Genomic DNA, 25,791 nt, shown 5'->3' with positions numbered 1-25,791 from the left:
TGGCAGTGTACCCAAACGGAAATTTATGACCACATATAGGGAACTACTGTATTCTGGAGAACCCGCTTAACAATTTATGGGATGTGTGTCTACGGTGGTACAAGCTGGGCACTGAAATGACATATCTGTGGAAAACTGCAATTTTCAATCTGCAACATCTATTGTTTACTCATTTTTGCAAAACACTTGTGCGGTCAAAATGCAACTACACCCCTAGATCAATTCTTTGAGGGATCTAGTTTCCAAAACGGGGTAATTTATCAGGGGTACCACTGTACTGGTACTATAGCTCAATGCAACATGGTGTCAAAAAACGAATCTTGTAAAATCTCCACTCCAAATACTAAATGGCGCTCCTTCCCTTTAGAGCGTTGCTGTGTGTCCAAATAGCAGTTTATGACCACATATGGGGTAGTTCCCTACTCCGGAGAAGTTGCTTTACAAATGTTATGGTGCTTTTTCTCTTTTATTTGTTGAGAAAATGAAAAATTTTGAACTAATGCTGCGTCTTATTGGAAAATAATGTAATTTTTCATTTTCATTGCCCATTTTTAATAAAATCTATGAGACACCTGTGGGGTCAAAATGCTCACTACACCCCTAGATTAATTCCTCAATTGGTGTAGTTTGCCAAATGGAGTCACTTTTGGGTAGTTTCCACTGTACTGGTACTCAAGGGGCTTTGCAAAAGTGACATGGTGCAGAAAAACCAATCCAGCAAAATCTGCTCGCCAAATGGCGCTCCTTCCCTTCTGATCCCTGACGTGTATTCATACAGTGGTTTATTACCACATATGGGGTATTTCCGTACTCTGGAGAAGTTGCTTTGCAAATGTTATGGCGCTTTTTCTCCTTTATTTGATGAAAAAATGAAACATTTTGACCTAAAGCTACATCTTAGTGGAAAAAAATGTAATTTTTAATTTTTACTGCACAATTCTAATGAAATCTATGAAACACCTGGGGGGGGGGTCAAAATGCTCACTACACCCCTAGATGAATTCCTCTAGGGGTGTAGTTTCCCAAATGGAGTCACTTTTGGGGGGTTACCACTGTACTGGTACCTTAGGAGCTTTACAAATGAGACATGGTGCCGAGAAATTAATCCAGCAAAATCTGTACTCCAAAAGCGAAATGGCGTGCCTTCCCTTCTGAGCCCTGATGTGTATTCATACCGTGGTTTATTACCACATATGGGGTATATCCGTACTCTGGAGAAGTTGATTTACAAATGTTGAGGTGCTTTTCCTCATTTATTTGTTGAAAAAATAATAATTCTGAGGTAAAGCTACATCTTATTGAAAAATAATGTCATTTTTCATTTTCACTGCCCAATTCTAATGAAATCTATGAAACACCTGTGTGGTTAAAATGATCACGACACCCCTAGATGAATTCCTCTAGGGGTGAAGTTTCCCAAATGGAGTCACTTTTGGGGGGTTTCCTTTGTTTTTGCACCACAAGACCTCTTCTAACCTGACATGGTGCCTGAAATATAATTTAAGAAAAGGAAGGCCGAAAAATGTCCTAGGTGCTCCTGTGCTTCTGGGGCTTTTGTTTCAGGCCCGTTGCGCACTAGGGCCACATGTGGGATATTTCTAAAAACTGCAGAATCAGGACAATAAATATTCAGTTTTGTTTCTCTTGTAAAAACCTTCGGTATTACAGGGAAAATGGATTAAGATGGAATTTCTGCAAAAAAAAATGAAATTTGCAAATTTCCCTTCCACTTTGCTTTAATTCCTGTGACACGCATAAAGGGTTAAGAAACTTTCTAAATGCCGTTTTGAATACTTTAAGTGGTGCAGTTTTTAAAATGGGGTGATTTGTGGGGGTTCCTAATATATAAGGCCCTCAAAGCCACTTCAGATCTGAACTGTTCCCTAAAAAAATAGCCTTTTCAAATTTTCTTGAAAATATGAGAAATTGCTGCTAAAGTTCTAAGCCTTGTAACGTCCTAGAAAAATAAAAGGCTGTTCAAAAAATGATGCAAACATAAAGTAGACATATGGGAAATGTTAACTAGTCACTATTTTGTATGGTATAACTATCTGTCTTACAAGCAGATACATTTGAATTTAGAAAAATGCAAATTTTTGCAAATTTTCTCTAAATTTTGGTGTTTTCACAAATAAGTATTGAATTTATCGACCAAATTTTTTCACTAACATAAAGTACAATATGTCACGAGAAAACAATCTCAGAATCGCTTGGATAGGTAAAAGCATTCCAGAGTTATTACCACATAAAGTGACACATGTCAGATTTAAAAAATGAGGCTGTGTCATAAGGTCCAAAAGCGGCTGCGTCCTTAAGGGGTTAAATCCAATTTAGTTAAAGAAAGAAAAATGCTTACAGTGGATTTCCTTATCGAGTAAAAATCTCACTCTCAGCGTCCCATTACTTACTTGGAAGCATTTAACGCTAACGGCAAGATGGCACGAAGCTTCTAGGCTTTTGGAGTTTGGTTAAAATTGGTTTAATTTAAAACCGGTTTCTTCAATCAATCAGAATGAGCAGGTAATCAGCATTTTGTCAACAAGACATTGGTTCTGAACAGGGTCAATAAATTCATCATCAAATGACCTTGTGGTGCAACGGTAGCGCGTCTGACTCCAGATCAGAAGGTTGCGTGTTCAAATCACGTCAGGGTCAGTTGTTGCTTTGATCATCATAATGTGAGTACAGAATGCTAATTTTCATCCAGCTAGTTCCAATTCCTTTGATAAGAGAATTAGGACTCACCTTTTTTAAGGCGGCAATATCTGCGCAGCTTTTATTATTACAATTAAAAAACGGAAAATGTTGCTGTTGTATCAAGAAAGACATCCAGGTTCCTCTTAAATCCTTCAACAAATCAACTATCACAAAATCCTTTGGTAGAGAGTTCCAAAGTCTCACTGCTCTTACAGTAAAGAATCTCAGTCTGTGATGATGGTGAATTATTTTTCCTCCCGACGTACTTGATCCTCCCTTGTTCTGGTTACAGCCCTGGCTTTAAAAACAAAATAATAAATAAAAAAATGTACCCTACATTGATATATTTGTACATAGTAAATAGATGGCACCTAAGAAATGTTGAAGAAAACTCAATAGCCTTTCTTGTTATCCATCTTCACCTTAAATGGTATTTTTGATTTCTACTCATACTCAATTTCTTTGTCAAATCGCATGGCCCTTAACCCCTTCCCTCTTTAGCCACTTTTGACCTTCCTGACCGAGCCTCATTTTTCAAATCTGATGTTTCACTTTATGTGGTAATAACTCCGGAATGCTTTCACCTATCCAAGCGATTCTGAGATTGTTTTCTCATGACACATTGGACTTTAAGTTCCTGGTAAAATTTGCTCGATATGTTCAGTATTTAATTGTGAAAAACACCAAAATGTAGCGAAAAATTGCAAAAATTAGCATTTTTCTCAATTTAAATGTTTCTGCTTGTAAGACAGGCAGTTATACCACACAAAATTGTTGCTAATTAACATCCCCCATATGTCTACTTTAGATTGGTATGGTTTTTTGAACATCCTTTTATTTTTCTATGACATCACAAGGCTTAGAACTTTAGCAGCAATTTCTCACATTTTCAAGAAAATTTCAAAAGGCCATTTTTACCGGGGCCAGTTCAGTTGTGAAGTGGCTTTGAGGGCCTTATATATTAGAAACCCCCAAAAAGCCACCCCATTTTAAAAACTTCACCCCTCAAAGTATTCAAAACAGCATTTAGAAAATGTCTTAACCCTTTACACATTTCACAGGAATTAAAGCAAAGTAGAGGTGAAATTTACAAATGTCATATTTTTTTGCAGAAATAAATATTTAATACAATTATTTTTATAACATAGAAGCTTTTACCAGAGAAATGCAACTCAATATTTGTTGCCCAGTTTCAGCAGTTTTAGGAAATATCCCACATGTGGCCGTAGCGTGCTACTGGACTGAAGCACCGGCCTCAGAAGCACCTAGTGGATTTTGGGGCCTTATTTTTGTTAGAATAAATTTTAGGCACTATGTCAGGTTTGAAGGGCTCTTGCGGTGCCAAAACAGTCAAAGTCCCCCAAAAGTGACCCCATCTGGGAAACTACACACCTCAAGGAAATTATCTAGTGGTACAGTGAGCATTTTGACCGCACAGATTTTTTACAGAAATTATTGGAAGTAGGCCGTGAAAATTAAAATCAACATTTTTTCAAAGAAAATGTAGGTTTAGCGATTTTTTTCTCATTTCCACAAGGACTAAAGGAGAAAAAGCACTGTAAAATTTGTAAAGCAATTTCTCCCGAGTAAAACAATACCCCACATGTGGTAATAAACGGTTGTTTGGAGACACAGCAGGGCTTAGAAGGGAAAGAGTGCTATTTGGCTTTTGGAGCTCAAATTTAGCAGGAATGGTTTGCGGAGGCCTTGTCACATTTACAAAGCCCCTGAGGGGACAAAACAGTGGAAACCCCCACAAGTGACCCCATTTCGGAAACTACACCCATTGAGGAAATTATCTAGGGGTATAGTGAGTGTTTTGACACCACAGGTTTTTTGCATAAATTATTGGAAGTAAGCCCTGAAAATGACAATCTAAATTTTTTCATAGAAAATGTAGGTTTAGCTAATTTTTTCTCATTTCCACAAAGACTGAAGGAGAAAAAGCACCACAAAATTTGTAAAGCAATTTCTCCCGAGTAAAACAATACCCCACATGTGGTAATAAACAGCTGTTTGGAGACACGGCGAGGCTGAGCAGGGAAAGAGCGCTATTTGGCTTTTGGAGAGCAAGTTTAGCAGGAATGGTTTGCGGAGGCCATGTCACATTTACAAAGCCCCTGAGGGGACAACACAGTGAAAACCCCCCACAAGTGACCCCATTTTGGAAACTACACCCATTGAGGAAATTATCTAGGGGTATAGTGAGCGTTTTGACCCAACAGGTTTTTTGCATAAATTATTGGAATTAGGCCCTGAAAATGACAATCTAAATTTTTTCAAAGAAAATGTAGGTTTAGCTAATTTTTTCTCATTTCCACAAGGACTGAAGGAGAAAAAGCACCGTAAAATTTGTAAAGCAATTTCTCCCGAGTAAAACAATACCCCACATGTGGTAATAAATGGCTGTTTGGACACAGGGCAGGGCTTCGAAGGGATGGAGTGCCATTTGGCTTTTGGAGATCACATTTAGCAGGAATGGTTTGCGGAGGCCATGTCACATTTACGAAGTCCCTGAGGAGACAAAACAGTGGAAACCCCCCACAAGTGACCCCATTTTGGAGACTACACCCATTGAGGAAATTATCTAGGGGTATAGTGAGCGATTTGACCCCACAGTTTTTTTGCAGAAATTATTGGAAATAAGCCCTGAAAATAAAAATCTACATTTTTTCAAAGAAAATGTAGGTTTAGGTTATTTTTTCTCATTTCCACAGGACTGAAGGAGAAAAAGCACCACAAAATTTGTAAAGCAATTTCTCCCGAGTAAAACAATGCCCCACTTGTGGTAATAAACGGCTGTTTGGAGACACGGCGTGGCTTAGAAGGGAAAGAGCGCTATTTGGCTTTTGGAGATCACATTAAGCAGGAATGGTTTGCGGAGGCCATGTCACATTTGCAAAGCCTCTGAGGGGAAAAAACAATGAAAACACCCAAAAAGTGACACCATTTAGGAAACTACACCTCTTGAGGAATTCCTCTAGGGGTGTAGTGAGCATTTTGACTCCACAGATTTTTTTCTATAGAATTTATTAGAATTGGGCAAAGAAAATAAAAACAATCCTTTTTCTTCAATAAGATGTAGCTTTAGCTCAAATTTTTTCATTTTCGCAACAAATAAAAGGAAAAAAAAAGAACCCAACATTTGTAAAACAATTTCTCCCGAGTACGGCAATACCCCATATGTGGTCATAAACTGCTGTTTGGGCACACGGCAGGGCTCAGAAGGGAAGGACCGCCATTTGGAGTGCAGATGTTGCTGGATTGGTTTCTGGGCGCCTGTGGGCCCAAAACAGTGGAAACGCCCAGAAGTGACCCAATTTTGGAAACTACACCCCTCAATGCATTTACCTAGGGGTGTAGTGAGCATGTTAACCCTGCAGGTGTTTTGTAGAAATTAGTGTGAACTCGATGTTGCAGAGTGAAAATGGGATTTTTTCCACAGATATGTGGACAATATGTGGTGCCCGGCTTGTGCCACCATAACAAGACAGCTCTCTAATTATTATGCTGGGTTTCCTGGTTTTAGAAACACCCTACATGTGGCCCTAATCTCTTGCCTGGACAGTCGACCAGGCTCAGGAGTGAAAGCGTACCATGTAAAATTGAGGCCTAATTTGGCGATTTACAAAGTATTGGTTCACAACTGCTGAGGCTCTGATGTGAAATAATAAAAATAAACCCCTGAGAAGTGACCCCATTTGGAAACTGCACCCCTCCAGTTATTTAAAAAGGGGTGTAGTGAGCATTTTCACGCCACAGGTATTTTCCATAAATGAATGCGCTGTGGATGGTGCAAATTAAAAATTTATATTTTTCCCCAGATATGCCATTCAGTGGCAAATATGTCGTGCCCAGCTTATGCCACTGGAGACACACACCCCAAAAATTGCTAAAAGGGTTCTCCCGGGTATGACGGTGCCATATATGTGGAAGGAAACTGCTGTTTGGGGACGCTGTAGGGTTCAGATGGGAGGGAGCGCCATTTGCCTTTTGGAGAGCGGATTTTGCTTGGTAGTAGTTTTGTTTGGAGTCTTACTGGTGTTTCCGTTTATAATGTAGGGCATATGTAAGCCGGGCGGAGTATATAAGGGGCATAGTCAGGTGGTATAATAATGGGGTAAAAAAAAACAATAAAGTTATACATAGATGTGTTACGCTGTGCTCAATCCTTTCTGCACAAGCCGGTGTCGTACTGATATATGGCGTCCTTTATTATCCCCCTTTTGGTCCACACTCCGCGCTTTTGCAGTTTGGGGAATTTTGCTGGGAAGTGTTGTCCTGGTATAATACCGGCACCGTCGCTTCCAGCGGATATGTTTGGGCCCTCCCTTTCCTGGTTCCCTAATTTTAGGTCCTTGATAAATCGCCTCTTCAAACAGAAGAAATGTTCCCCTCGGGCACAAATGCATATTTTTTTATTTCCTGACTTATTGGAGCCATAACTAATTTTATTTTTCATAGACGTAGTGGTATGAGGACTGGTTTTTTACGGGACGAGCTGTAGTTATTATTGGTACCATTTTGGGGTACATGCAACTTTTTGATCACCTTTTATCCTATTTTTTGGGATGCCAGGTAAACAAAAAAACGTAATTCTGGCACAGCTTTTTTCGTTTTTTTTATACAGCGTTCACCATGCGTTATAAATTACATGTTACCTTTATTCTGCGGGTCAGTACGATTCCGGTGATACCAAATTTATAGAACTTTTTCATGTTTTACAACTTTTTGCACAATAAAATTACTTTTGTAAAAAGAATGTAATTTTTCTGTCGCCAAGTTGTGAGAACCATAACTTTTTCATTATTTTGTCGACGGAGTTGTACGAGGGCTTGTTTTTTGCGGGACGAGCTATAGTTTTTATAGGTACCATTTTTGGATACGTGCGACTTTTTGATCACTTCTTATTCTAATATTTGTAGGGCAAAGTGACCAAAAAACAGAAACTCTGGTAACGTTTTTTACGTTTTTTTTTAAGCTGTTCACCGCATGCAATTAATAATATAATATTTCAACACCTCCGGTCGTTACGGTCATGGCGATACCGAATACATATGGTTTATTATTATTTTTCAATAATAAAGGACTTGATAAGAGTAAAAGGGGGATTGTGTTTTATTTGATTACTTGAAACTTTTATTGTTTTCAAACTTTTATTTTTTTCACTTTTTTTTTACACTTTTTTATACTTTTTTTACACTTTTTCTCAAGTCCCACTAAAGGACTTGAAGGTCCAACGGTCAGATATTTTTTTTTCTAATACATTGCACTACCTATGTAGTGCAATGTATTAGATCTGTCAGTCATTCACTGACAGCAAGCCGATTAGGCTTCGCTTCCCGGCGGGGCTTAAATCCACTTCCGTAATGGCAGAGCAGGAGACCATTGTGTCTCCTGTTGCCATAACAGCAGTTGCCAGTCCTGATTGCCTGTCAGGGCTTGCGATCTGCTAGTAACCGCTACGATGCAGCAATCGCTTTCGATTGCTGCATCGAAGGGGTTAATGGCAGGGATCGGAGCTAGCTCCGGTTCCTGCCGTTACAGGTGGATGTCAGCTGTACAGTACAGCTGACTTCCACCGCTGATGACGCCGGATCAGCTCCTGACCCGGCGCCATCTTGCCGGCAGCTACGGAAGCCGATCAGGCTTTGCCGCCGGGCGGATCTTGACCGGCTTCAGTGCTAGGCAGACCGGGAGGCCAGTATTAGGCCTCTGGTTGCCATTGCAGCCACCGGAACCCCGGCAATTTCATTGCTGGGGTTCCGATGAGCTGCAAACACCTTAAGTGCAGCGATCGCGTTTGAGCGCTGCACTTAAGGGGTTAATGGCGGTGGCGGGGATCGAAGCTAATTTCGGTCCCTGTCGTTACAGCCGGATGTCAGCTGTAAGATACAGCTGAGATCCGGTGATGATGGCACCGGCTCAGCTTCTGAGCCGGTCCCAAACATTCGGCGTATGGGTACGTCAAGATGCGGGAAGTCAATGCTTTCCATGACGTACCCATACGGCAAATGTCGGGAAGGGGTTAAATCCAATTTAGTTGAAGAAAGAAAAATGCTTACAGAGGATTTCCTTATCGAGTAAAAATCTCACTCTCAACCATCACAAAATCCTTTGGCAGAGAGTTCCAAAGTCTCACTGCTCTTACAGTAAAGAATCTCAGTCTGTGATGATGGTGAATTTTTTTTCCTCCCGACGTACTTGATGCTCCCTTTTTCTGGTTAAAGCCCTGGCTATAAAAATAAAATAATAAATAAAAAAATGTACCCGACATTGATATATTTGTACATAGTAAATAGATGGCACCTAAGAAATGTTTGGCACCTAAGAAATGTTGAAGAAAACTCAATAGCCTTTCATGTTATCCATCTTCACCTTAAATGGTATTTTTGATTTCTACTAATACTCAATTTCTTTGTCAAATCGCATGGCCCTTAAATCCAATTTAGTTAAAGAAAGAAAAATGCTTACAGAGGATTTCCTTATGGAGTAAAAATCTCACTCTCAGCGTCCCATTATTTACTTGGAAGCATTTAACGCTAACGGCAAGATGGCACAATAATTCTAGGCTTTTGGAGTCTGGTTAAAATTGGTTCATTTTAAAACCGGTTTCTTCAATCAATCAGAATGAGCAGGTAATCAGCATTTTGTCAACAAGGCATTGGTTCTGAACAGTGTCAATAACTTCATCATCAAATGACCTTGTGGCGCAACGGTAGCGCGTCTGACTCCAGATCAGAAGGTTGCGTGTTCAAATCACGTCATGGTCAGTTGTTGCTTTAATCATCATAATGTGAGTACAGAATGCTAATTTTCATCCAGCTAGTTCCAATTCCTTTGATAAGAGAATTAGGACTCACCTTGAAGTCTAGCTATTTGGACTTCTCCTTTTTTAAGGCGGCAAAATCTTCGCAACTTTTATTATTACAATTAAAAAAGGGAAAATGTTGCTGTTGTATCAAGAAAGACATCCAGGTTCCTCTTAAATCATTCAACAAATCAACCATCACAAAATCCTTTGGCAGAGAGTTCCAAAGCCTCACTGCTCTTACAGTAAAGAATCTCAGTCTGTGATTATGGTGAATTTTTTTTCCTCCCAACGTACTTGATGCTCCCTTTTTCTGGTTAAAGCCCTGGCTATAAAAATAAAATAATAAATAAAAAAATGTACCTGACATTGATATATTTGTACATAGTAAATAGATGGCACCTAAGAAATGTTGAAGAAAACTCAATAGCCTTTCTTGTTATCCATCTTCACCTTAAATGGTATTTTTGATTTCTACTCATACTCAATTTCTTTGTAAAATCGCATGGCCCTTAAATCCAATTTAGTTAAAGAAAGAAAAATGCTTACAGAGGATTTCCTTATGGAGTAAAAATCTCACTCTCAGCGTCCCATTATTTACTTGAAAGCATTTAACGCTAACGGCAAGATGGCACGATAATTCTAGGCTTTTGGAGTCTGGTTAAAATTGTTTTATTTTAAAACCGGTTTCTTCAATCAATCAGAATGAGCAGGTAATCAGCATTTTGTCAACAAGACATTGGTTCTGAACAGGGTCAATAACCTCTTCATCAAATGACCTTGTGGCGCAACGGTAGCGCGTCTGACTCCATATAAGAAGGTTGCGTGTTCAAATCACGTCATGGTCAGTTGTTGCTTTAATCATCATAATGTGAGTACAGAATGCTAATTTTCATCCAGCTAGTTCCAATTCCTTTGATAAGAGAATTAGGACTCACCTTGAAGTCTAGCTTTTTGGACTTGTCCTTTTTTAAGGCGGCAAAATCTTCGCAACTTTTATTATTACAATTAAAAAAGGGAAAATGTTGCTGTTGTATCAAGAAAGACATCCAGGTTCCTCTTAAATCATTCAACAAATCAACCATCACAAAATCCTTTGGCAGAGAGTTCCAAAGCCTCACTGCTCTTACAGTAAAGAATCTCAGTCTGTGATGATGGTGAATTTTTTTTCCTCCCGACGTACTTGATGCTCCCTTTTTCTGGTTAAAGCCCTGGCTATAAAAATAAAATAATAAATAAAAAAATGTACCCGACATTGATATATTTGTACATAGTAAATAGATGGCACCTAAGAAATGTTGAAGAAAACTCAATAGCCTTTCTTGTTATCCATCTTCACCTTAAATGGTATTTTTGATTTCTACTCATACTCAATTTTTTTGTAAAATCGCATGGCCCTTAAATCCAATTTAGTTAAAGAAAGAAAAATGCTTACAGAGGATTTCCTTATCGAGTAAAAATCTCACTCTCAGCGTCCCATTATTTACTTGGAAGCATTTAACGCTAACGGCAAGATGGCACGATAATTCTAGGCTTTTGGAGTCTGGTTAAAATTGGTTTATTTTAAAACCGGTTTCTTCAATCAATCAGAATGAGCAGGTAATCAGCATTTTTGTCAAGACATTGGTTCTGAACAGGGTCAATAACCTCACCATCAAATGACCTTGTGGCGCAACGGTAGCGCGTCTGACTCCAGATCAGAAGGTTGCGTGTTCATATCACGTCAGGGTCAGCTGTTGCTTTGATCATCATTAAGTGAGTACAGAATGCTAATTTTCATCCAGCTAGTTCCAATTCCTTTGATAAGAGAATTAGGACTCACCTTGAAGTCTAGACTTGTCCTTTTTTAAGGCGGCAAAATCTTCGCAGCTTTTATTATTACAATGAAAAAAGGGAAAATGTTGCTGTTGTATCAAGAAAGACATCCAGGTTCCTCTTAAATCATTCAACAAATCAACCATCACAAAATCCTTTGGCAGAGATCCAAAGCCTCACTGCTCTTACAGTAAAGAATCTCAGTCTGTGATGATGGTGAATTTTTTTTCCTCCCGACGTACTTGATGCTCCCTTGTTCTGGTTAAAGCCCTAGCTTTAAAAATAAAATAATAAATAAAAAAATGTACCCTACATTGATATATTTGTACATAGTAAATAGATGGCACCTAAGAAATGTTGAAGAAAACTCAATAGCCTTTCTTGTTATCCATCTTCACCTTAAATGGTATTTTTGATTTCTACTCATACTCAATTTCTTTGTAAAATCGCATGGCCCTTAAATCCAATTTAGTTAAAGAAAGAAAAATGCTTACAGATGATTTCCTTATCGAGTAAAAATCTCACTCTCAGCGTCCCATTATTTACTTGGAAGCATTTAACGCTAACGGCAAGATGGCACGAAGTTTCTAGGCTTTTGGAGTCTGGTTAAAATTGATTTATTTTAAAACCGGTTTCTTCAATCAATCAGAATGAGCAGGTAATCAGCATTTTGTCAGCAAGACATTGGTTCTGAACAGGGTCAATAACTTCATCATCAAATGACCTTGTGGTGCAACGGTAGCGCATCTGACTCCAGATCAGAAGGTTGCGTGTTCAAATCATGTCAGGGTCAGTTGTTGCTTTGATCATCATAAAGTATGTACAGAATGCTTATTTTCATCCAGCTAGTTCCAATTCCTTTGATAAGAGAATTAGGACTCACCTTTAAGTCAAGCTTTTTGGACTTCTCCTATTTTAAGGCGGCAATATCTTCGCAGCTTTTATTATTACAATGAAAAAAGGGAAAATTTTGCTGTTGTATCAAGAAAGACATCCAGGTTCCTCTTAAATCATTCAACAAATCAACCATCACAAAATCCTTTGGCAGAGAGTTCCAAAGTCTCACTGCTCTTACAGTAAAGAATCTCAGTCTGTGATGATGGTGAATTTTTTTTCCTCCCGATGTACTTGATGCTCCCTTTTTCTGGTTAAAGCCCTGGCTATAAAAATAAAATAATAAATAAAAAAATGTACCCGACATTGATATATTTGTACATAGTAAATAGATGGCACCTAAGAAATGTTGAAGAAAACTCAATAGCCTTTCTTGTTATCCATCTTCACCTTAAATGGTATTTTTGATTTCTACTCATACTCAATTTTTTTGTAAAATCGCATGGCCCTTAAATCCAATTTAGTTAAAGAAAGAAAAATGCTTACAGAGGATTTCCTTATCGAGTAAAAATCTCACTCTCAGCGTCCCATTATTTACTTGGAAGCATTTAACGCTAACGGCAAGATGGCACGATAATTCTAGGCTTTTGGAGTCTGGTTAAAATTGGTTTATTTTAAAACCGGTTTCTTCAATCAATCAGAATGAGCAGGTAATCAGCATTTTGTCAACAAGACATTGGTTCTGAACAGGATCAATAACTTCATCATCAAATGACCTTGTGGCGCAACGGTAGCGCGTCTGACTCCAGATCAGAAGGTTGCGTGTTAAAATCACGTCAGGGTCAGTTGTTGCTTTGATCATCATAAAGTGAGTACAGAATGCTAATTTTCATCCAGCTAGTTCCAATTCCTTTGATAAGAGAATTAGGACTCACCTTGAAGTCTAGACTTGTCCTTTTTTAAGGCGGCAAAATCTTCGCAGCTTTTATTATTACAATGAAAAAAGGGAAAATGTTGCTGTTGTATCAAGAAAGACATCCAGGTTCCTCTTAAATCATTCAACAAATCAACCATCACAAAATCCTTTGGCAGAGAGTTCCAAAGCCTCACTGCTCTTACAGTAAAGAATCTCAGTCTGTGATGATGGTGAATTTTTTTTCCTCCCGACGTACTTGATGCTCCCTTTTTCTGGTTAAAGCCCTGGCTATAAAAATAAAATAATAAATAAAAAAATGTACCCGACATTGATATATTTGTACATAGTAAATAGATGGCACCTAAGAAATGTTGAAGAAAACTCAATAGCCTTTCTTGTTATCCATCTTCACCTTAAATGGTATTTTTGATTTCTACTCATACTCAATTTTTTTGTAAAATCGCATGGCCCTTAAATCCAATTTAGTTAAAGAAAGAAAAATGCTTACAGAGGATTTCCTTATCGAGTAAAAATCTCACTCTCAGCGTCCCATTATTTACTTGGAAGCATTTAACGCTAACGGCAAGATGGCACGAAGCTTCTAGGCTTTTGGAGTCTGGTTAAAATTGGTTTATTTTAAAACCGGTTTCTTCAATCAATCAGAATGAGCAGGTAATCAGCATTTTGTCAGCAAGACATTGGTTCTGAACAGGGTCAATAACTTCATCATCAAATGACCTTGTGGTGCAACGGTAGCGCATCTGACTCCAGATCAGAAGGTTGCGTGTTCAAATCATGTCAGGGTCAGTTGTTGCTTTGATCATCATAAAGTGAGTACAGAATGCTTATTTTCATCCAGCTAGTTCCAATTCCTTTGATAAGAGAATTAGGACTCACCTTTAAGTCAAGCTTTTTGGACTTCTCCTATTTTAAGGCGGCAATATCTTCGCAGCTTTTATTATTACAATGAAAAAAGGGAAAATGTTGCTGTTGTATCAAGAAAGACATCCAGGTTCCTCTTAAATCATTCAACAAATCAACCATCACAAAATCCTTTGGCAGAGAGTTCCAAAGTCTCACTGCTCTTACAGTAAAGAATCTCAGTCTGTGATGATGGTGAATTTTTTTTCCTCCTGACGTACTTGATGCTCCCTTGTTCTGGTTAAAGCCCTGGCTTTAAAAATAAAATAATAAATAAAAAAATGTACCCTACATTGATATATTTGTACATAGTAAATAGATGGCACCTAAGAAATGTTGAAGAAAACTCAATAGACTTTCTTGTTATCCATCTTCACCTTAAATGGTATTTTTGATTTCTACTCATACTCAATTTCTTTGTAAAATCGCATGGCCCTTAAATCCAATTTAGTTAAAGAAAGAAAAATGCTTACAGAGGATTTCCTTATCGAGTAAAAATCTCACTCTCAGCGTCCCATTATTTACTTGGAAGCATTTAACGCTAACGGCAAGATGGCACGAAGCTTCTAGGCTTTTGGAGTCTGGTTAAAATTGGTTTATTTTGAAACCGGTTTCTTCAATCAATCAGAATGAGCAGGTAATCAGCATTTTGCCAACAAGACATTGGTTCTGAACAGGGTCAATAAATTCATCATCAAATGACCTTGTGGTGCAACGGTAGCGCATCTGACTCCAAATCAGAAGGTTGCGTGTTAAAATCACATCAGGTCAGTTGTTGCTTTGATCATCATAATGTGAGTACAGAATGCTAATTTTCATCCAGCTAGTTCCAATTCCTTTGATAAGAAAATTATGACTCACCTTGAATTCAAGCTTTTTGGACTTCTCCTATTTTAAGGCGGCAATATCTTCGCAGCTTTTATTATTACAATGAAAAAAGGGAAAATGTTGCTGTTGTATCAAGAAAGACATCCAGGTTCCTCTTAAATCATTCAACAAATCAACCATCACAAAATCCTTTGGCAGAGAGTTCCAAAGTCTCACTGCTCTTACAGTAAAGAATCTCAGTCTGTGATGATGGTGAATTTTTTTTCCTCCCGACGTACTTGATGCTCCCTTGTTCTGGTTAAAACCCTGGCTTTAAAAATAATATAATAAATAAAAAAATTTACCCTACATTAATATATTTGTACATAGTAAATAGATGGCACCTAAGAAATGTTGAAGAAAACTCAATAGCCTTTCTTGTTATCCATCTTCACTTTAAATGGTATTTTTGATTTCTACTCATACTCAATTTCTTTGTAAAATCGCATGGCCCTTAAATCCAATTTAGTTAAAGAAAAAAAAATGCTTACAGAGGATTTCCTTATCGAGTAAAAATCTCACTCTCAGCGTCCCATTATTTACTTGGAAGCATTTAACGCTAACGGCAAGATGGCACGAAGCTTCTAGGCTTTTGGAGTCTGGTTAAAATTGGTTTATTTTAAAACCGGTTTCTTCAATCAATCAGAATGAGCAGGTAATCAGCACTTTGTCAACAAGACATTGGTTCTGAACAGGGTCAATAAATTCATCATCAAATGACCTTGTGGCGCAATGGTAGTGTGTCTGACTCCAGATTAGAAGGTTGCGTGTTCAAATCACGTCAGGGTCAGTTGTTGCTTTGATCATCATAATGTGAGTACAGAATGCTAATTTTCATCCCTCTAGTTCCAATTCCTTTGATAAGAGAATTAGAACTCACCTTGAAGTCAAACTTTTTGGACTTCTCCTTTTTTAAGGCGGCAATATCTTCGCAGCTTTTATTATTACAATGAAAAAAGGGAAAATGTTGCTGTTGTATCAAGAAAGACATCCAGGTTCCTCTTAAATCATTCAACAAATCAACCATCACAAAATCCTTTGGCAGAGAGTTCCAAAGTCTCACTGCTCTTACAGTAAAGAATCTCAGTCTGTGATGATGGTGAATTTTTTTTCCTCCTGACGTACTTGATGCTCCCTTGTTCTGGATAAAGCCCTGGCTTTAAAAATAAAATAATAAATAAAAAAATGTACCCTACATTGATATATTTGTACATAGTAAATAGATGGCACCTAAGAAATGTTGAAGAAAACTCAATAGCCTTTCTTGTTATCCATCTTCACTTTAAATGGTATTTTTGATTTCTACTCATACTCAATTTCTTTGTAAAATCGCATAGCCCTTAAAGGGAATGTGTTGCCAGAAAAACATGTTTTTTTAAAAAAAATTAAACATTTAGTGTGTGGGTGATTAAACATTGTTCAAATTTATTTTATTTTTTTGCACGAGTCCAGGAAATATTATAAATTATTTCTAATTTATAATACTACCCATTTTTGGTCACTAGATGGAGCTGTTCCCAAAATTGCAGCATTGCAACATTGGGTTAAAAGCCCTCGCTCTAGTGAGCTCTCAGCATTCCCCCCTCCTTTATCCTGGCTAGTGCCGGGATAAACGAGGGGTTTGAACGATGTAACCTCCTACACTGTGTGTCGCCATTTTTTGAGCTAACCCACAGTGTAGTAGGTTTACATACAGTAGTAAACACACACAAACACGAACATACATTGAAATCTCTTACCTGCTCCTGCCGCCGCGGCTCCCTCCGGCCCGTCCGCTCCGTTTGCTGCCGCTGGTGCAAGTGCACAAATCCGGAAGCCGCGACCGGAAGTAGTAATATTACTGTCCGGCCGCGACTTCCGGTCCACAGGAAAATGGCGCCGGACGGCGCCAATTTCGAATAGGACTGTGTGGGAGCGGCGCATGCGCAGTTCCCACACAGACGCCGTACACTGCAGTCAATGGGACGGGAGCCGTTCGCAGTCCCTATGGGACTGTGGCTGCCGTATTCCATGTCTGTATGTGTCGTTAATCGACACACACAGAAATGGAACAAAAAATGGCAGCCCCCATAGGGAAGAAAAAGTGTAAAAATAAGAAAAAGTAAAACACAAACACACAAATAAATATAAACGTTTTTAATAAAGCACTAACATCTTGAACATATGAAAAAAATTTTGGGTGATGACACTGTTCCTTTAAATCCAATTTAGTTAAAGAAAGAAAAATGCTTACAGAGGATTTCCTTATCGAGTAAAAATCTCACTCTCAGCGTCCCATTATTTACTTGGAAGCATTTAACGCTAACGGCAAGATGGCACGAAGCTTCTAGGCTTTTGGAGTCTGGTTAAAATTGGTTTATTTTAAAACCTGTTTCTTCAATTAATCAGAATGAGCAGGTAATCAGCATTTTGTCAACAAGACATTGGTTCTGAACAGGGTCAATAAATTCATCATCAAATGACCTTGTGGCGCAACGGTAGCACGTCTGACTCCAGATCAGAGGGTTGCGTGTTTAAATCACGTCAGGGTGAGTTGTTGCTTTGATCATCATAATGTGATTACAGAATGCAAATTTTCATCCAGCTAGTTCCAATTCCTTTGATAAGAGAATTAGGACTCACCTTGAAGTCAAACTTTTTGGACTTCTCCTTTTTTAAGGCGGCAATATCTTCGCAGCTTTTATTATTACAATGAAAAAAGGGAAAATGTTGCTGTTGTATCAAGAAAGACATCCAGGTTCCTCTTAAATCATTCAACAAATCAACCATCACAAAATCCTTTGGCAGAGAGTTCCAAAGTCTCATTGCTCTTACAGTAAAGAATCTCAGTCTGTGATGATGGTGATTTTTTTTTCCTCCCGACGTACTTGATGCTCCCTTGTTCTTGTTAATGCCCTGGCTTTAAAAATAATAAATAAAAAAATATACCCTACATTGATATATTTGTACATAGTAAATAGATGGCACCTAAGAAATGTTGAAGAAAACTCAATAGCCTTTCTTGTTATCCATCTTCACCTTAAATGGTATTTTTGATTTCTACTCATACTCAATTTCTTTGTAAAATCGCATGGCCCTTAAATCCAATTTAGTTAAAGAAAGAAAAATGCTTACAGAGGTATCCTTATCGAGTAAAAATCTCACTCTCAGCGTCCCATTATTTACTTGGAAGCATTTAACGCTAACGGCAAGATGGCACGAAGCTTCTAGGCTTTTGGAGTCTGGTTAAAATTGGTTTATTTTAAAACCTGTTTCTTCAATTAATCAGAATGAGCAGGTAATCAGCATTTTGTCAACAAGACATTGGTTCTGAACAGGGTCAATAAATTCATCATCAAATGACCTTGTGGCACAACGGTAGCGCGTCTGACTCCAGATCAGAATGTTGCGTGTTTAAATCACTTCAGGGTGAGTTGTTGCTTTGATCATCATAATGTGAGTACAGAATGCAAATTTTCATCCAGCTAGTTCCAATTCCTTTGATAAGAGAATTAGGACTCACCTTGAAGTCAAACTTTTTGGACTTCTCCTTTTTTAAGGCGGCAATATCTTCGCAGCTTTTATTATTGCAATGAAAAAAGGGAAAATGTTGCTGTTGTATCAAGAAAGACATCCAGGTTCCTCTTAAATCATTCAACAAATCAACCATCACAAAATCCTTTGGCAGAGAGTTCCAAAGTCTCACTGCTCTTACAGTAAAGAATCTCAGTCTGTGATGATGGTGAATTTTTTTTCCTCCCGACGTACTTGATGCTCCCTTGTTCTGGTTAAAGCCCTGGCTTTAAAAATAAAATAATAAATAAAAAAATGTACCCTACATTGATATATTTGTACATAGTAAATAGATGGCACCTAAGAAATGTTGAAGAAAACTCAATAGCCTTTCTTGTTATCCATCTTCACCTTAAATGGTATTTTTGATTTCTACTCATACTCAATTTCTTTGTAAAATCGCATGGCCCTTAAATCCAATTTAGTTAAAGAAAGAAAAATGCTTACAGAGGATTTCCTTATCGAGTAAAAATCTCACTCTCAGCGTCCCATTATTTACTTGGAAGCATTTAACGCTAACGGCAAGATGGCACGAAGCTTCTAGGCTTTTGGAGTCTGGTTAAAATTGGTTTATTTTAAAACCGGTTTCTTCAATCAATCAGAATGAGCAGGTAATCAGCATTTTGTCAACAAGACATTGGTTCTGAACAGGGTCAATAAATTCATCATCAAATGACCTTGTGGCGCAACGGTAGCGCGTCTGACTCCAGATCAGAGGGTTGCGTGTTTAAATCACGTCAGGGTCAGTTGTTGCTTTGATCATCATAATGTGAGTACAGAATGCAAATTTTCATCCAGCTAGTTCCAATTCCTTTGATAAGAGAATTAGGACTCAGCTTGAAGTCAAACTTTTTGGACTTCTCCTTTTTTAAGGCTGCAATATCTTCGCAGCTTTTATTATTACAATGAAAAAAGGGAAAATGTTGCTGTTGTATCAAGAAAGACATCCAGGTTCCTCTTAAATCATTCAACAAATCAACCATCACAAAATCCTTTGGCAGAGAGTTCCAAAGTCTCATTGCTCTTACAGTAAAGAATCTCAGTCTGTGATGATGGTGATTTTTTTTTCCTCCCGACGTACTTGATGCTCCCTTGTTCTTGTTAATGCCCTGGCTTTAAAAATAATAAATAAAAAAATATACCCTACATTGATATATTTGTACATAGTAAATAGATGGCACCTAAGAAATGTTGAAGAAAACTCAATAGCCTTTCTTGTTATCCATCTTCACCTTAAATGGTATTTTTGATTTCTACTCATACTCAATTTCTTTGTAAAATCGCATGGCCCTTAAATCCAATTTAGTTAAAGAAAGAAAAATACTTACAGAGGATTTCCTTATCGAGTAAAAATCTCACTCTCAGCGTCCCATTATTTACTTGGAAGCATTTAACGCTAACGGCAAGATGGCACGAAGCTTCTAGGCTTTTGGAGTCTGGTTAAAATTGGTTTATTTTAAAACCTGTTTCTTCAATTAATCAGAATGAGCAGGTAATCAGCATTTTGTCAACAAGACATTGGTTCTGAACAGGGTCAATAAATTCATCATCAAATGACCTTGTGGCACAACGGTAGCGCGTCTGACTCCAGATCAGAAGGTTGCGTGTTTAAATCACGTCAGGGTGAGTTGTTGCTTTGATCATCATAATGTGAGTACAGAATGCAAATTTTCATCCAGCTAGTTCCAATTCCTTTGATAAGAGAATTAGGACTCACCTTGAAGTCAAAGTTTTTGGACTTCTTTTTTAAGGCGGCAATATCTTCGCAGCTTTTATTACTACAATGAAAAAAGGGAAAATGTTGCTGTTGTATCAAGAAAGACATCCAGGTTCCTCTTAAATAATTCAACAAATCAACCATCACAAAATACTTTGGCAGAGAGTTCCAATGTCTCACTGCTCTTACAGTAAAGAATCTCAGTCTGTGATGATGGTGAATTTTTTTTCCTCCCGACGTACTTGATACTCCCTTGTTCTGGTTAAAGCCCTGGCTTTAAAAACAAAATAATAACTAAAAAAATTTTACAATACATTGATATATTTGTACATAGTAAATAGATGGCACCTAAGAAATGTTGAAGAAAACTCAATAGCCTTTCTTGTTATCCATCTTCACCTTAAATGGTATTTTTGATTTCTACTCATACTCAATTTCTTTGTAAAATCGCATGGCCCTTAAATCCAATTTAGTTAAAGAAAGAAAAATGCTTACAGAGGATTTCCTTATCGAGTAAAAATCTCACTCTCAGCGTCCCATTATTTACTTGGAAGCATTTAACGCTAACGGCAAGATGGCACGAAGCTTCTAGGCTTTTGGAGTCTGGTTAAAATTGGTTTATTTCAAAACCGGTTTCTTCAATCAATCAGAATGAGCAGGTAATCAGCATTTTGTCAACAAGACATTGGTTCTGAACAGGGTCAATAAATTCATCATCAAATGACCTTGTGGTGCAACGGTAGCGCGTCTGACTCCAGATCAGAAGGTTGTGTGTACAAATCACGTCAGGGTCAGTTGTTGCTTTGATCATCATAATGTGAGTACAGAATGCTAATTTTCATCCAGCTAGTTCCAATTCCTTTGATAAGAGAATTAGGACTCACCTTGAAGTCTAGCTATTTGGACTTGTCCTTTTTTAAGGCGGCAAAATCTTCGCAACTTTTATTATTACAATTAAAAAAGGGAAAATGTTGCTGTTGTATCAAGAAAGACATCCAGGTTCCTCTTAAATCATTCAACAAATCAACCATCACAAAATCCTTTGGCAGAGAGTTCCAAAGTCTCACTGCTCTTACAGTAAAGAATCTCAGTCTGTGATGATGGTGAATTTTTTTTCCTCCCGACGTACTTGATACTCCCTTGTTCTGGTTAAAGCCCTGGCTTTAAAAATAAAATAATAAATAAAAAAATGTACCCTATATTGATATATTTGTACATAGTAAATAGATGGCACCTAAGAAATGTTGAAGAAAACTCAATAGCCTTTCTTGTTATCCATCTTCACCTTAAATGGTATTTTTGATTTCTACTCATACTTAATTTCTTTGTAAAATCGCATGGCCCTTAAATCCAATTTAGTTAAAGAAAGAAAAATGCCTACAGAGGATTTCCTTATCGAGTAAAAATCTCACTCTCAGCGTCCCATTATTTACTTGGAAGCATTTGACGCTAACGGCAAGATGGCACGAAGCTTCTAGGCTTTTGGAGTCTGGTTAAAGTTGGTTTATTTTAAAACCGGTTTCTTCAATCAATCAGAATGAGCAGGTAATCAGCATTTTGTCAACAAGACATTGGTTCTGAACAGGGTCAATAAATTAATCATCAAATGACCTTGTGGCGCAATGGTAGCGCGTCTGACTCCAGATCAGAAGGTTGCGTGTTCAAAAATGCTTACAGAGGATTTCCTTATCGAGTAAGAATCTCACACTCAGCGTCCCTTTATTTACTTGGAAGCATTTAACGCTAACGGCAAGATGGCACGAAGCCTCTAGGCTTTTGGAGTCTGGTTAAAATTGGTTTATTTTAAAACCGGTTTCTTCAATCAATCAGAATGAGCAGGTAATCAGCTTTTTGTCAACAAGACATTGGTTCTGAACAGGGTCAATAAATTCATCATCAAATGACCTTGTGGCGCAACGGTAGCGCGTCTGACTCCAGATCAGAAGGTTGCGTGTACAAATCACGTCAGGGTCAGTTGTTGCTATTATCATCATAATGTGAGTACAGAATGCTAATTTTCATCCAGCTAGTTCCAATTTCTTTGATAAGAGAATTAGGACTCAACTTGAAGTCAAACTTTTTGGACTTCTCCTTTTTTAAGGCGGCAATATCTTCGCAGCTTTTATTACTACAATGAAAAAAGGGAAAATGTTGCTGTTGTATCAAGAAAGACATCCAGGTTCCTCTTAAATCATTCAACAAATCAACCACCACAAAATACTTTGGCAGAGAGTTCCAATGTCTCACTGCTCTTACAGTAAAGAATCTCAGTCTGTGATGATGGTGAATTTTTTTTCCTCCCGACGTACTTGATACTCCCTTGTTCTGGTTAAAGCCCTGGCTTTAAAAACAAAATAATAAATAAAAAAAATGTACCCTACATTGATATATTTGTACATAGTAAATAGATGGCACCTAAGAAATGTTGAAGAAAACTCAATAGCCTTTCTTGTTATCCATCTTCACCTTAAATGGTATTTTTGATTTCTACTCATACTCAATTTCTTTGTAAAATCGCATGGCCCTTAAATCCAATTTAGTTAAAGAAAGAAAAATGCCTACAGAGGATTTCCTTATCGAGTAAAAATCTCACTCTCAGCGTCCCATTATTTACTTGGAAGCATTTGACGCTAACGGCAAGATGGCACGAAGCTTCTAGGCTTTTGGAGTCTGGTTAAAGTTGGTTTATTTTAAAACCGGTTTCTTCAATCAATCAGAATGAGCAGGTAATCAGCATTTTGTCAACAAGACATTGGTTCTGAACAGGGTCAATAAATTAATCATCAAATGACCTTGTGGCGCAATGGTAGCGCGTCTGACTCCAGATCAGAAGGTTGCGTGTTCAAAAATGCTTACAGAGGATTTCCTTATCGAGTAAGAATCTCACACTCAGCGTCCCTTTATTTACTTGGAAGCATTTAACGCTAACGGCAAGATGGCACGAAGCCTCTAGGCTTTTGGAGTCTGGTTAAAATTGGTTTATTTTAAAACCGGTTTCTTCAATCAATCAGAATGAGCAGGTAATCAGCTTTTTGTCAACAAGACATTGGTTCTGAACAGGGTCAATAAATTCATCATCAAATGACCTTGTGGCGCAACGGTAGCGCGTCTGACTCCAGATCAGAAGGTTGCGTGTACAAATCACGTCAGGGTCAGTTGTTGCTATTATCATCATAATGTGAGTACAGAATGCTAATTTTCATCCAGCTAGTTCCAATTTCTTTGATAAGAGAATTAGGACTCAACTTGAAGTCAAACTTTTTGGACTTCTCCTTTTTTAAGGCGGCAATATCTTCGCAGCTTTTATTACTACAATGAAAAAAGGGAAAATGTTGCTGTTGTATCAAGAAAGACATCCAGGTTCCTCTTAAATCATTCAACAAATCAACCACCACAAAATACTTTGGCAGAGAGTTCCAATGTCTCACTGCTCTTACAGTAAAGAATCTCAGTCTGTGATGATGGTGAATTTTTTTTCCTCCCGACGTACTTGATACTCCCTTGTTCTGGTTAAAGCCCTGGCTTTAAAAACAAAATAATAAATAAAAAAAATGTACCCTACATTGATATATTTGTACATAGTAAATAGATGGCACCTAAGAAATGTTGAAGAAAACTCAATAGCCTTTCTTGTTATCCATCTTCACCTTAAATGGTATTTTTGATTTCTACTCATACTCAATTTCTTTGTAAAATCGCATGGCCCTTAAATCCAATTTAGTTAAAGAAAGAAAAATGCTTACAGAGGATTTCCTTATCGAGTAAAAATCTCACTCTCAGCGTCCCATTATTTACTTGGAAGCATTTAACGCTAACGGCAAGATGGCACGAAGCTTCTAGGCTTTTGGAGTTTGGTTAAAATTGGTTTAATTTAAAACCGGTTTCTTCAATCAATCAGAATGAGCAGGTAATCAGCATTTTGTCAACAAGACATTGGTTCTGAACAGGGTCAATAAATTCATCATCAAATGACCTTGTGGCGCAACGGTAGCGCGTCTGACTCCAGATCAGAAGGTTGCGTGTTCAAATCACGTCAGGGTCAGTTGGTGCTTTGATCATCATAATGTGAGTACAGAATGCTAATTTTCATTCAGCTAGTTCCAATTCCTTTGCTAAGAGAATTAGGACTCACCTTGAAGTCAAAGTTTTTGGACTTCTCCTTTTTTAAGGCGGCAATATCTTCGCAGCTTTTATTATTACAATGAAAAAAGGGAAAATGTTGCTGTTGTATCAAGAAAGACATCCAGGTTCCTCTTAAATCATTCAACAAATCAACCATCACAAAATCCCTTGGCAGAGAGTTCCAAAGTCTCACTGCTCTTACAGTAAAGAATCTCAGTCTGTGATGATGGTGAATTTTTTTTCCTCCCGACGTACTTGATACTCCCTTGTTCTGGTTAAAGCCCTGGCTTTAAAAATAAAATAATAAATAAAATTTTTTACCCTATATTGATATATTTGTACATAGTAAATAGATGGCACCTAAGAAATGTTGAAGAAAACTCAATAGCCTTTCTTGTTATCCATCTTCACCTTAAATGGTATTTTTGATTTCTACTCATACTTAATTTCTTTGTAAAATCGCATGGCCCTTAAATCCAATTTAGTTAAAGAAAGAAAAATGCCTACAGAGCATTTCCTTATCGAGTAAAAATCTCACTCTCAGCGTCCCATTATTTACTTGGAAGCATTTGACGCTAACGGCAAGATGGCACGAAGCTTCTAGGCTTTTGGAGTCTGGTTAAAATTGGTTTATTTTAAAACCGGTTTCTTCAATCAATCAGAATGAGCAGGTAATCAGCATTTTGTCAACAAGACATTGGTTCAGAACAGGGTCAATAAATTCATCATCAAATGAAATTGTGGCGCAAAGATAGCGCGTCTGACTCCAGATCGGAAGGTTGCGTGTTCAAATCACATCAGGGTCAGTTGTTGCTTTGATCATCATGATGTGAGTATAGAATGCTAATTTTCATCCAGCTAGTTCCAATTCCTTTGATAAGAGAATTAGGACTCAACTTGAAGTCAAACTTTATGGACTTCTCCTTTTTAAAAGGCGGCAATATCTTCGCAGCTTTTATTATTACAATGAAAAAAGGGAAAATGTTGCTGTTGTATCAAGAAAGACATCCAGGTTCCTCTTAAATCATTCAACAAATCAACCATCACAAAATACTTTGGCAGAGAGTTCCAATGTCTCACTGCTCTTACAGTAAAGAATCTCAGTCTGTGATGATGGTGAATTTTTTTTCCTCCCGACGTACTTGATACTCCCTTGTTCTGGTTAAAGCCCTGGCTTTAAAAACAAAATAATAAATAAAAAAAATGTACCCTACATTGATATATTTGTACATAGTAAATAGATGGCACCTAAGAAATGTTGAAGAAAACTCAATAGCCTTTCTTGTTATCCATCTTCACCTTAAATGGTATTTTTGATTTCTACTCATACTCAATTTCTTTGTAAAATCGCATGGCCCTTAAATCCAATTTAGTTAAAGAAAGAAAAATGCTTACAGAGGATTTCCTTATCGAGTAAAAATCTCACTCTCAGCGTCCCATTATTTACTTGGAAGCATTTAACGCTAACGGCAAGATGGCACGAAGCTTCTAGGCTTTTGGAGTTTGGTTAAAATTGGTTTAATTTAAAACCGGTTTCTT

The 25,791-nt window shown here is 37.7% G+C and overlaps 12 non-coding genes across 12 annotated transcripts; all 12 read left to right on the top strand.

Moving 5' to 3' along the window:
* Nucleotides 1-2,583: 2,583 nt before the first annotated feature.
* Nucleotides 2,584-2,655, top strand: TRNAW-CCA (transfer RNA tryptophan (anticodon CCA)). The gene has a single exon. It is a non-coding gene; the product is annotated as a tRNA-Trp (tRNA).
* Nucleotides 2,656-9,398: 6,743 nt separating this feature from the next.
* TRNAW-CCA (transfer RNA tryptophan (anticodon CCA)) lies at nt 9,399-9,470 on the top strand. The gene has a single exon. It is a non-coding gene; the product is annotated as a tRNA-Trp (tRNA).
* An 814-nt stretch (nt 9,471-10,284) lies between these two features.
* On the top strand, nt 10,285-10,356 carry TRNAW-CCA (transfer RNA tryptophan (anticodon CCA)). The gene has a single exon. It is a non-coding gene; the product is annotated as a tRNA-Trp (tRNA).
* An 812-nt stretch (nt 10,357-11,168) lies between these two features.
* TRNAW-CCA (transfer RNA tryptophan (anticodon CCA)) lies at nt 11,169-11,240 on the top strand. The gene has a single exon. It is a non-coding gene; the product is annotated as a tRNA-Trp (tRNA).
* An 804-nt stretch (nt 11,241-12,044) lies between these two features.
* On the top strand, nt 12,045-12,116 carry TRNAW-CCA (transfer RNA tryptophan (anticodon CCA)). The gene has a single exon. It is a non-coding gene; the product is annotated as a tRNA-Trp (tRNA).
* Nucleotides 12,117-12,930: 814 nt separating this feature from the next.
* On the top strand, nt 12,931-13,002 carry TRNAW-CCA (transfer RNA tryptophan (anticodon CCA)). Its single transcript has one exon. It is a non-coding gene; the product is annotated as a tRNA-Trp (tRNA).
* An 806-nt stretch (nt 13,003-13,808) lies between these two features.
* On the top strand, nt 13,809-13,880 carry TRNAW-CCA (transfer RNA tryptophan (anticodon CCA)). The gene has a single exon. It is a non-coding gene; the product is annotated as a tRNA-Trp (tRNA).
* A 1,699-nt stretch (nt 13,881-15,579) lies between these two features.
* On the top strand, nt 15,580-15,651 carry TRNAW-CCA (transfer RNA tryptophan (anticodon CCA)). Its single transcript has one exon. It is a non-coding gene; the product is annotated as a tRNA-Trp (tRNA).
* Nucleotides 15,652-19,087: 3,436 nt separating this feature from the next.
* On the top strand, nt 19,088-19,159 carry TRNAW-CCA (transfer RNA tryptophan (anticodon CCA)). The gene has a single exon. It is a non-coding gene; the product is annotated as a tRNA-Trp (tRNA).
* A 2,873-nt stretch (nt 19,160-22,032) lies between these two features.
* On the top strand, nt 22,033-22,104 carry TRNAW-CCA (transfer RNA tryptophan (anticodon CCA)). The gene has a single exon. It is a non-coding gene; the product is annotated as a tRNA-Trp (tRNA).
* A 1,109-nt stretch (nt 22,105-23,213) lies between these two features.
* On the top strand, nt 23,214-23,285 carry TRNAW-CCA (transfer RNA tryptophan (anticodon CCA)). Its single transcript has one exon. It is a non-coding gene; the product is annotated as a tRNA-Trp (tRNA).
* An 815-nt stretch (nt 23,286-24,100) lies between these two features.
* Nucleotides 24,101-24,172, top strand: TRNAW-CCA (transfer RNA tryptophan (anticodon CCA)). The gene has a single exon. It is a non-coding gene; the product is annotated as a tRNA-Trp (tRNA).
* The last annotated feature ends 1,619 nt before the right edge of the window (nt 24,173-25,791 follow it).

Source organism: Rhinoderma darwinii, chromosome 3 (genome assembly GCF_050947455.1).
Source record: "Rhinoderma darwinii isolate aRhiDar2 chromosome 3, aRhiDar2.hap1, whole genome shotgun sequence".
Lineage (NCBI taxonomy): Eukaryota > Metazoa > Chordata > Amphibia > Anura > Rhinodermatidae > Rhinoderma > Rhinoderma darwinii.
Note: the sequence above shows the minus strand (reverse complement) of the source record. Positions and strands in the feature narration are given on the sequence as shown.